Here is a 12,714-nt window from a genome sequence, read left to right as displayed (position 1 = left end):
AGATCATAATCATAAGTCCCTCATAAACAAATAAACCAAACACAAGTAGATGTTTAATTGAATCAAATATCTAAAGTAATTAGGCTGAGAAGTACACATTGCCCATTTCACAATAAATATGTTCTTGTCAGTGGAATGAAAATAATGAAAACTAGTGACTTAAACATTTTTTTACCCAGAGTTATGTTAACATAAGAAATGATATTGTCAACATACAGGGAATCCATTTGCTAATAATTATCATAAAAATTATCATCACAAAGAGTTACACCTTTTTCTGATGTTTTTCTTTGCTTCCTTTTCACTGCATATGCATTTCATAGATGTGCTAATTCAATCATGCTGAAAATCTGGTCTTCTGTCTAGGTATCCATTTTCTGTTCAAGGTATCTTTGTATATTCCTGTCTATTTGCAATGTATACTTCTTGTTTTTAGCTTAACTCATGGAGGGAAACTTGAATTTCTCATTTTATAATTCTTAGGGAGTATCTCACTCTAACTTGCAGGTCTGGCATGTTTGAGTCTGGCGTTTATGAAAGGTTTTGGTCTATATCCACCCTATTTTATCCATTGGAATGTTGAAGTTTGGTGTTAGCATTTCTAAAGTATGCATGCATGTCTGTGTCTCAGATGGTTCTAAGCTCTCTGGGATAGGAAGTAAAAATAATCCTATTCAGTTCTGAATCTCTACCATTAATGACTTATCTAACATATTTTGGGCATCAATTGTGTAACTGTCTTTATCTGAATACCAATGAAGGAAGAGTGGACATTTATTGCTGAAGTGAAAAAGTATATATTTGGGTTAAAAATTAGAATGAGGACAGAACTTCCAGAATTACAGAGTAAAGAGATTGATAGACTCTCTCTGCAGCAGTAAAATAACAACTGAACCAATGAATATTATTTAAAAACAACAACAACAATATTTTAAGCCTTTGCAAATTGTCCTATGAGGAAACAGCAAATGGAGAAACATTTTTTGAGGAAAATATGCTAATCCCAGTAGGACCAGTGTGAATCTGTGACATTTGAGCCATAATCTGCTCCCTCCTCTGCTTCACACATATCTATTTTATGATAACCATTCTGGGCATTCTGTTCAGTGCGGGTGCAGCCAAGAAGATAGGTTCCCTCTCCTCCGAGCTCCAAGCCTAGAGCTGTGCTTTCACTCTGGGAAGAGCAGAACACTGGTGTTCCTCATGTCTCCAGTTCTGTATCCTAGAAGCTCTATTCGAGGCAGGTACAGCCAACAGGGCCAGAGCTCCCTCCTCAGATAGGGAAGGCTGAGAATAAAAGGACAATTACCTTTGCCCCAGTATGCTCTCAGAGTAGAAACTCTACTCTACTCTGGGAAAGACAAGCGCAGAAGACCGAGGCTTGACATTCCTTCCATGACCTTTCATAGGATGAGAATGTCACTTCAGGAAAAGTGACTCACCACCTCCAGTCCTGGTGTAGGCACACAGGGATTCTGCCCAAGAGACAAGGCAAGCAATTTAAATGAAGAGCTCCAGGGCTCGGCCTGAGGGGGATTAACTTCATTTGGAACAGACAGTGGAGAATACTTTGCCTAAGGGTATTGTTGAAACCCAGTTTAAAAAGGATGTAGCTCCAGGACACGACTAAATATCAAAGCAGCTAGAAATTTATAGAGGGAAGCAGGGAAAGATATATCCTATGAAATCTCTTGGGGATTATAGTCAAGTCTAGAGTTTAAAAGATATTCGACATTATTAGTCATGGAGAAATGCAATCAAAATCACAGTAAAATACTACTAATACTCAGATGGCTATGATCAAATAGAGAGACAATAGCAAGTGTTGGCAAGGATGTAAAGAAATTTGAACCCTCATGTATTGCTGGTGGAACTATTAAACAGTGAATCCACTTTGGAAAACAGTTTGGCAATTCTTTAAAATGTTGAATATTGATTTACCAGATGATCAATGAATTCTACTCATAGGTATATGTCCAAGAGAAATGTAAAAGTAGTACACAAAACTTTAAACACCGATGTTCATAGTAGCATTATTTGTATTACCCCAAAAGTGGAAACAATCCAAATGTCCACCAACAGATTAATGGCTAAACAGAAGGTGATACATACATACAATGAAATATCACTCAGCAATAAAAAGAAACAAAGCTCTGATACATGGCTACAGCATGAGTGAAACTCCAAAACATTACACTAAGTGAAAAAAGCCAATCACAAAAAATACCACATACATATGATTCCATTCATATAAAATGTCCAGAATAGGCACATCTGTAGGTACCAAATGTAGATCAGTAACCACTGATCTCTAGCTGGGGAGATATTGAGGGGAAATAAAGAGTGACTGCTAATGGGTACCATTCTTTTTGACAGTTGAAAATGTTCTAAGTTACATTATGGTGATGATTGTACAGCCCTGTGAAAATACTAAAAAATACCTAAATTTTATATGTTAAATGGTAAATTGTATAATATGTGAATTATCTCTTAATTAAGCTGTTAGAAGCAGAAAGAAATTGGGATGAGTTGTAGTGAGATGTCCAGATAAAACAGGCCAAGAATTGTTGATTTGAACACCAAAGCTCATCTGTCTAAGTGAAAAGTATAAACATGTATAAATCCTATGTAGTTTTCTGCAAATCATTCACTCACCCAAGATACATCTTTTGTGGCACTAAATTTCTCTTTACCAAATAAAGTTCCAGTGGAACTTTAATTCAAAAGGATTTAATGTAGTCTCAAAATATACATATAAGATATTATTTATATGTCTACTTATCTGCCCTTTCCATATTTATCTTTTGATTTTCATTATTTATGATAATTAAAATATATCTATTTCTTTTTTTAATGTTTATTTATTTTTATTTTGAGAGAGAGAGAGCAGGAGAGGAGCAGAAAGAGAAGGAGAGAGAGAATCCCAAGCAGTCTTGGGGCTGTTAGAATAGAGCCTTACGTGGGGCTTGATCTCACTAACCATGAGATCAGGACCTGAGCCGAGATCATGATCTGAGCTGAAATCAAGAGTCAGACACTTAACTGACTGAGCCACCCAGGCTCCCCTGTATCTATTTCTTTTAAGGAAAATGTCAGTTTTCCACATACATTCCACATATCTTTTTCACTCTCATGAACATATTGCAACAAACATCCATGTATACATTTGTATCACTTATTAGTACTTCATGATGTATCCCTAGCGGTAGTAGGGCTAACCCAAGAGATTCCTTTCTCAGAAAGATTGTGCCAGTGAAAAATGGCCTTATTTCTTTGCATCATTGCAGGAAATGAGCAGAAGAGTACAAGAGAACTTGATGGCTTTCAGTAAGGCTGATGGAGTAAGACTGCTGGAGCTGCCGTGTCACAGCTTGCACCCTCATCTAAGAGGTAAAAGTAGCAAATGGAAATTACAGTTACAACGTGAGTTTAAATTCATCCTCTTTTTCAAACTGGAAACTTCAGGCTAATAATTACTGAGGAATTTTATGATGTTTTGTGTGTTTAGTTCGGGTAAGGTGCTTCAACATAGTGATTCTTGGCTTAAGGAACTACAGCTGGCATATCCGACTGTGTGCGAATCTTGCCGTCCTGCTGATAACTGTGGAAAGTTTAATGACTACGTGTTCTAAAATCAGAGGTGGAAAGTTGAATGCTATGAGACTTAGCCACAGCACAGCTATGTGATTTTTTTTTTTTTTTTATGTTTATTGATTTATTTGAAGAGAGAGAGAGAATCCCAAGCCGGCTCTGCGCTGTCAGTGCAGAGCCCGACGCAGGGCTTGAACTCATGAACCATGAAATCATTACCTGAGCCGAAACCAAGAGTAGGACACTTAACTGACTGAAGCACCCAGGCACCCCGCGGCTATGTGGTTTAAACATGAAACATCTTACTAGCCAATGGCTAAAGTATACACTTCTAATAAATGTACCTTTCTGCATTTATTTGTTATCTTTAAGGATAAAAGGACAATTTAGAGGGCCATTTTAAGTGCATTTTTATTTTAATGGAAACATGGAGCTATTAATTTATAGGATGTGGAAATATGTGGAAATAACCTTCTGATAATGGAGCATTATTCTTCTTTAAAATTTACCCTTGATGTGAAATTCCTAGGTATTTTAATTCAAGCAATTTCCTTTGCACTGTATATCACAGTGTAAATGCCAGTATAAAAAATTGATAATAGAAAAAATAGTGGCAAAGGTAAAGATATAGGAAATATGGGAACAAAGAGTAGCTTTTGGAAGCTGTCTACTTGCTATTTTGCCAAACGGAATTATGCCTAAGTAAAACAACAGCCAAAATCCTCGTATCTAAAATACAAACCCTTTTAAATCATAAGCATTATGTTTATAGGGGCTAGAACCTTTTGCTTGTTAGATTACATGAATAACATTGGTTTTGCTCCTCAGTTTTAGAGAAATAACATGGTATTTGTGGTTATAGGTTGCAACATTTTCAAGTCCAAATCAATGTACTATATTTCACTTTTCATACTTTTATTTTAACCTGTCAAGATATACTGACTAAGCAGAATTATTAAAACAACAGCAACCTCATGATTGACTGGTAATATATTAGAAAGAAGGAGCCTGTCTTGTTTTTTTCATTGATTTTTAACTTTGTGAAGGTAAACAGTGGAGGGACTAAAATTGTGTGCGTGTGTGTGTGTGTGTGTGTGTGTGGGCAACTCAGGCATGAAGTTTTATAATTACGTGATAACCTAATTTATGTTCAAAACAAAGAGGTGTTGGGAACATATACATAATTAGTTTCACAAGAATTCATTTTAGAATATAAAATTAAAGCATATTCTTTGTTAGGGATTGAACAGTCAAGAAAAAAATTGTAAGTGCTGCTTTTCTGACTTGGGATCCTATCCTGAACTACATTAATACTTGACCCTCACTTCCCACTTCTTCCACTGATTTATACAATGCCATGTTTTCACTTCTCCCACACAAATTGATGAGAAAACAAGATGAAAATTTATAGTACAAACCGATGATAAGAATTGATAAAATATGAGTCCACTGCCAGCAGAGATATAAGTACATGTTATCCCAGGATATGGATAGATTTAGCAAATTTGTTGAGTTTGACAGAGTGGTAGAAGATTTTTAAAATTTCCGACATTCAAACAGTTCTGAAATCAGTTGAAAGGCATAATACCTAAACGTTTCCAGATTGTAATTTCCTTGAAAATAGCAATAAGGCAAAATAAATAATACTTTGCACTTGAAAGACTGATGAAGGCATGCTGGATAAGAACAAAACAAAGGGGAAATAAGACCTTGGAAGCAGAAAAAGAAAGAAATCAAGCACTAATACGAAAAATACAATAATAGCATATATCAAGATTTCAGGGGAAAGATTAAAGCAACAAAAGGTGATTAAGTTAGTGTTAGAGTTAAAAAGACGTTTATTGAAAAAAAAATCTGTTGGGTATTACAGGACACTGTAGTCAAAAATATGTACTTACTAGGGGCGCCTGTGTGGCTCAGTCGGTTGAGCAGCCGACTTCGACTCAGGTCATGATCTCATGGCTTGTGAGTCGGAGCCCCACGTCGGGCTCTGTGCTGACAGCTCGGAGCCTGGAGCCTGCTTCTGATCTGTGTCTCCCTCTCTCTCTGCCCCTCCCCCACTCATCCTCTGTCTCTCTCTCAGAAATAAATAAACATTAAAAAATTTTTTAAAAATATGTGCTTACTAAATGATGAATGATAGTTATTTTTATAATATTTCCTTTCTTTGTTGATGTAATGAAAAAAACCATTTATTGCCAAAAGGATTTTCACAACGTGGATATAATAAAATTAAGATTATTAGAGATGAAACACTATGTTTTAATTTTTTTAACAAAAAGCAAGACCATTTGGCAAAAAATGGGCCTTATTTAATTGGATATTAGCTAACACTTTTCCTATGATTCCATTTTTCTAAAAAATGGGTGTATACACTTGAATAGAAAAATGGGAATAATGACATCAGCATGTTAGTGGTGGATACATTTGGCTTTGGCATTATGGTTGATGGTTTTGTATTTGTGCTTCTTTTATATTTTCAGAAGTTTTTGGAATAAACATTATTTTGTAATTAGGTTATATTTCGATTTTCAAAAGATGATGTTTCTTTATACAATGAAGTTTCCTGTTTTAAATCTGGTTCCAAATCATAAAAACAGATAGTGCTAGAAAGAGAAACAGTGCATGTCTGTATGTGTTTTATTTTCATTGTTTTTTTAAAGATTTTATTTTTAAGTAATCTCTCTGCCCGGTGTGGGACTTGAACCCACAACCCTGTGAGATCAAGTGTCACATGCTCCACTGACTGAACCAGCCAGGCACTCTCTATTTTCATTGGTTTGTTTCATTTTTCTCACCATAGGAAAATCATTTAAAGACAGAATCCTTAGTTTTGCCATAATGCATCCTTCCAGTTGGTATAAAACATTGTATTATCTATTTATGACCAAATAGGTTCAAATCACATTTAAAATCTTAAAAATTAAACAGAATTACTGTTTGTATTCTTTTTTTAAATGTTTATTTATTTTTGAGGTAGAGAGAAACAGTGTAAGCAAGGGAGTGGCAGACACAGAGGGAGACACAGAATCTGAAGCAGGTTCCAAGCTCTGAGCTGTCAGCACAGAGCCCGACACCAGGCCAGAACCCACGAACTGAGAGATCATGACCTGAGCCCAAGTCAGAAGCTTAACCATCTGAGCCACCCAGGTGCCCCAATACTGTTTGTATCCTTAATAATATTCTCTAGTGTGTTTGTATGTGTGTATGTATGTGTGTATAACATATATATATACATATATACATATACATATACATATATATATATATATATATATATACATATATATATATATATATATATATATATATATTCAGAACTCTTCTTTAGTTCTGTAGAGATCACCCATGTGCTACATTCAATCCTTAGTTTATATAACACTGCAAATCAAAATGTGCCATCTCTGTTAAATGATCATACAATAGAAACTCAGGTTTATCCTGTGATCTAATAATATATTTTAATTAAGAGTGATTTTTAAATGTGATTCAATTATATCAAGGACTATAATATTTTCATTCTGGTAACATAGTAAAATGCTTGAAAACAACGTAGGCTCCAAATCTATACGGTCATTTATCTACTCTGCTGTATTTATTCTCATCAACTCCATATACCAGAGTCTTTCTGCTGACCTGCTGGCATCAGGCTTTCAGATACTCTAATTGTGAGGGACATGCATAAGTGCTGGGGGGAATGTAGAAAGTTCTCTTGACCAGATGCTTCATATGCATAATTAATCAAGCCTCAGCTGACATTGATCCAAAAGGGTAAGCCAGCAGATTTGGAGTCATTAAGAGATCCAGTGTCATCTTAGATGTTAGAGAGAATATTTAGCTGCATAGGAGACTCCAAGGTAATCTCCAAGCTTCAAAGACTGTGAAAAAGCTGTCTGATGCATCACATTGGGCCTGTTATTTGCATAAGACTTGATGATGGACTTCTAGTGAAGTGCTCCCTTGAAAGGTATGAGATTAATAGAACAGCTGAGCTGAGAAAATACATCTGACAAATGGGAGAGCAGAAAGTGTAGTTCAAATTATTTGTCTTGCTCAAGACTATAGTTGCTATAATATCCTGGAGAAGTTAAGTTTTCTAGAATTAGGTTTTCAAGAATCATAATTCCAACTTTTTTTACATTATGTGTCAGTTATTTCTGTTGTGTTCATTTTTTTTGGAAAAATCAACAAGATTGCACTTTATTGTAACAAAATAAAGCATAAATAACAATAGTTTGGACACTAAAAATTTTCTCTCAAAACTGTACCATAATCTGTGATTGTGTTTACTTTAGAACAAGTTAAATGGTGTGGGTCAGTGGAGCAAAGTGGCAATATATTGTGAACTGTCCTTGGATCTGTGGTTAAAGTTAATAACCACCCCTCCTCAATTTTATATAATACAGGATGATAATTTTGTTTGGAAAATAATAGGCAGTAGACAAATAGAGAAATAATTTCCACTTCAGCAACCTGCAGAGGAATCATGCAGCTTAACTTCAGAGCAGAAAATTCAGGCTGGAAGAACGGATATTCAAAGGTGTGGTAATAGGATGTTTAAATATGTTAGCCCCGTGTTGTCCCTTCATATATTTTATAAGCACCGCATAATGTTTGGTTTCCTGTGGGGCTGCCTAAGACAGTGGTTTTTCTTTGGGACAGGGCATAAATACAGTCCTGCTGTTCTCTGCTTTACTGGGGTTGAGGGTAATTGTGTGAAGCTTAAAAATATATTGGTAGGATGACCCTGTGCCCCCATGAGCTCCACATGAAAAGAAAGTCATGAACATAGAAAGTTTCCATTTTATTTGAGGGTCACAAAGGACAGAAAGGAACAACACAAAGCCCCTTGGCATAAAGATGATCTAAAAACGATTTCACAGAACTGTGCCAGGACTGTTACTTTGAGATGGACGACAGCTCCCTTTTGCCTCCTCTGTATGGCTGGTTAGCACATGCAAACAAATTCTCCTCCTCTCTACTCTCTCTGAGAGGTATTTTAATGAAAAGGGGGGCAATTGGGCTCCGGTATTTCCCAAGCCACCCGAATTGTATTACCATTTTCAAATAAAGTAATGTTGGCATCACAGCCCACATTGCTTCAGCTGGTAAAGATAAATGAAAGTAGAAAAGCTCAGTTTGACTTCCTTCGCCTGAAGAGAGTTATGTCAACCAGGTGATCAGAATCACTCAGTTCCCTAAGCCCAAAGCTGTGAGCACAAGGCTCTATATATCCCATTTGTATAATCCCAATATATATGACATGCCTGATGCCTAAAGGTGTGTCATAGAAATGGTCAAATTTTAAACCATTCGATGATGTTCTCTTTTGCGAGACATGTTGCACTTCCTTTCAAAGAACAGATTCTGAGGTGCCTTTAAATATGCCCTATAAGTTTTCATATGACTGCTAGTCCTTATATACCTTGAGTGATTTTTTTCTCCCATAAGACAAGATAATCCAAGAGAAAGCTTATCAGGAAGGCCACCTTCCAACATTAGTTCCAAATGAGAAAGTTTAAACACATGGTAATGGGCCTTGTGCAGACAGATTATGACTACATGCTAAGGCTGAGCAGAAGACATAATGGACAGATAATAGATCAGAGCTTCTCAGTCATATCAAAAGCAACATGCCTTTAAAACAGATATTTTGTAATGTTCCTTTTACTAGCTGAAATGAAATTCACTTATAATATCTACACATATAATTTTAAGAAATCAGTATAAACCCTACATCTATAAATGAGAAAATAATATTTATAATAACATAGTGTATATTCCAATGCATCAATATTTGAACATGGCCCCTAGAAGATGTAATGTATTGGCCACATGCCTACACCTACTTATATTTAACAAGTATGGCTATAAGAAAAGTAAGATTAGTAACCTTCCTTAAAATAAATACAAGAAAATTAAACAGATAAGACACCAGAATAAGCATTAACGATAAGTAACGAAATAGCATACATATTTGAAATAGATCACATTACCCAAGGAAAACAGACGAATCACAAATGGAGAAAATGAGCAAGTATTTTCACAAATGAGCTGAGTCATATTTACGTGTCTAGTGAGAAAGTACTTTCCTATGTTATGACATGGGAAGGGATAACGAGAGTGTCCTAGATATCTTCTCTCCCATCATGTCTCCTGTCTTGAAATCAAAATCATGAATTCAGTCTCTGATATTTTAAAGACTTCAGAGACCATAATATTCATTAAGTAGAATACAGAATGACTTAAGACAAAAACAAATAATAATGGGGCACCTGGTTGGCTCAGTAGGTTAAGCGTCTGACTCCTGATTTTAGCTCGTCATGATCTCAGGGTTCATGGGTTCAGATACCACATCGGGCTCTGTATTTGGCGTGTAGAGCGTGCTTGGGATTCTCTCCCTCTCTCTCTGCCCCTCTCCCATGCACATGCACAGTATGTGCTTTCTCAAAAAAATAAATACATAAACTTAAGAAACACACAAATAGTAATGTGAATGGTTAGAAAGAAGTTTTTCAGTAGACTTTAGGATAAGATTGAAAACATCAGGCAACTCCAAAATAATTTTCACAAGTAATTTTCCTAACATATATCCTCATTTTAATACCATTAAAAATATTTAGGATAACATAACATGAAATATTTTAAAAATAGTTTCAACATGTAGTTTTTATAACACATTCTGATGACATTTAAAATGTATGTGATATTATGGAATATTTTTAAAACAACTTTTATTTTTTTTATTTTTTTTTAAACGTTTATTTATTTTTGAGACAGAGAGAGACAGAGCATGAATGGGGGAGGGGCAGAGAGAGAGGGAGACACAGAATTGGAAGCAGGCTCCAGGCTCTGAGCCATCAGCCCAGAGCCCGACGCGGGGCTCGAACTCATAGACTGCGAGATTGTGACCTGAGCCGAAGTCGGACGCTCAACCGACTGAGCCACCCAGGCGCCCCCAACTTTTATTTTTAAAATCCAGTGAAACCCTTCAATGTTACGTATCTGTTCATGCCATAACATTTTTTGTAAGCATGTAATATTCTATCTCATTTCGCTCAGCAAAATTGTTCAGAGGATCCAAAGTGGCAAAGACAATGTGAAATTAAATATTTTAATAGTGAGGTACTGTTTTTCTCAACATTTTGGAGTTAACTCCTCTGACTTCAGTTCACAAAAACATTTTGTTGTTGCTAATGTCGTTGGTTTTTGTAATGATGTCAGCAAATACAGAAAGAGATGTATTTTTAGTTTATTGAAGGGGCTATCAAATCTCTCCAAATAAACATTTGTAATAGCATGATGCTTACATTACCAGCACTACTGTACTGAAATCCTTTATACCTTGTAGTTGAATATGATACAAGGAATTCAGTGTGTATAAAAGAAATGGGAATAACATCTTTTTTTTTAATTCTTAAGAAAATCTTTTAATTCCGTGGTTACCCCAGAACACCAAGTCCTTCTACAATGGTGAAACTTTTTGCTACTAGTTTTTATTATTTACAAAGAAACAATGGTAATACAAAACAGATGTAACTACACAAAATAGTTATTTATGACTTTTGTTCATTCATGCCAATGTTTCAGCTATATTTTTAATTTAAATATAGGTGACAATACAGTGTTAGTTTCAAGTATATAACATACAGTGATTCAGCAGTTCTGTACATTACAGAGTACTCTCCATGATGAGTGTAGTCACCATCTGTCACCGTACAAAGTTGTTATCATCTTATCGACTATATTCCCTATGCTGTACTTTTCATCCCTGTGACTTTCTGTATTTTGTAAATGGAAATTTGTACCTCTTAATTCTCTTCACCTATTTCATCCTTCCCCCTAATCCCTTTGACTCTGGCAACAGTTTGTCCTATGTATTAAACTTCTGTTTCTCTGTTGTTGTTTTTTTTAATTATTGGTTCGTTTTATTTTTCAGATTCTAAATACACATAAAATCATACGGTTTTGGTCTTTATCTGACTTATTTCATTTAGCATAATACCTCCTAGGTCCATCCATGTTGTTGCAAATGGCATGATCTCATTTTTTATGGTTGAGTAATATTCCATTGTCTCTATGGAGGTGTCATATGACATCTTCTTTATCCATTTATCTATCAGTGGACATTTAATTTGCTTCCATATCTTGGCTATTGTAAATAATACTGCAGTAAACATTGGGGTACATGTATCTATTTGAGTTAGTGTTTCTGTGTTCTTTATGTAAATATCCTGAAGTAGAATTACTGGATTATATGGTATTCTATTTTTAATATTCCAAGGAAATGCTATTCTGTTTACCATAGTGACCACACCAGTTTACATTTTCACCAACAATGCATGAAGCTTCCTTTTTCTCTAAATCCTTGCCAATACTTGATATTTCTTGGGAATATAATTTTTATTTAAATTCAAATATTTTGGTAATTTGATTAAATTTTATTTTGCCATTAAAGGTTTTTGCTTCCTTCTTACAGTTATTTATAATGTAGAGGAACACGTTTTACATTCATGTCAAATGTTAAATCACACAACGTTGTCTTATAAGTTCACTTATATTTTTAAATATAAAGATATATGGGATTATGCCTCATATCTTTTAATATGATCCAATTAGAGGAAATATATTTTTCTAAGTCATTTAGAAATACATTTTAAGGGGCTCCTGGGTGGCTCAGTCAGTTGAGCTGAGCGTCCTGCTTTGGCTCAGGTCATGATCTTGCGGTTTGTGAGTTCGGCCCTGCGTCGGGCTCTGTGCTGACAGCTTCAGATTCTGTGTCTCCCTCTCTCTCTGCTCTTCCCCTGCTCATGCTCTGTCTCTCTCTCTCAAAAATAAATAAACATTAAAAAAAATTTTTTAAAGAAACACATTTTAAGCCTATTTTTATCTTCCAATGTTGGAAAATACTCTCAACAAGAAAGTCTTTTTTTAATATGTAAATATGTTTATTAATTTCACAGTTCACTTCATTTTAATGAGTCTTATCTCCTTTTAAAATTTTTAAAGGCATCATTTTAACTTTTAAGGGGATTTAAAAAATATGATATGTGCAATATTTAAATGTTGATATTTAATTTCATTGATTTAATTTAAAACAGGTCACCAAATATGGCATAGCAA

Source organism: Panthera pardus, unplaced genomic scaffold (genome assembly GCF_024362965.1).
Source record: "Panthera pardus isolate Hobbes unplaced genomic scaffold, ASM2436296v1 HiC_scaffold_6, whole genome shotgun sequence".
Taxonomy (NCBI): domain Eukaryota; kingdom Metazoa; phylum Chordata; class Mammalia; order Carnivora; family Felidae; genus Panthera; species Panthera pardus.
The sequence above is the reverse complement of the archived record's forward strand: the minus strand, read 5'-3'. Positions refer to the sequence as shown.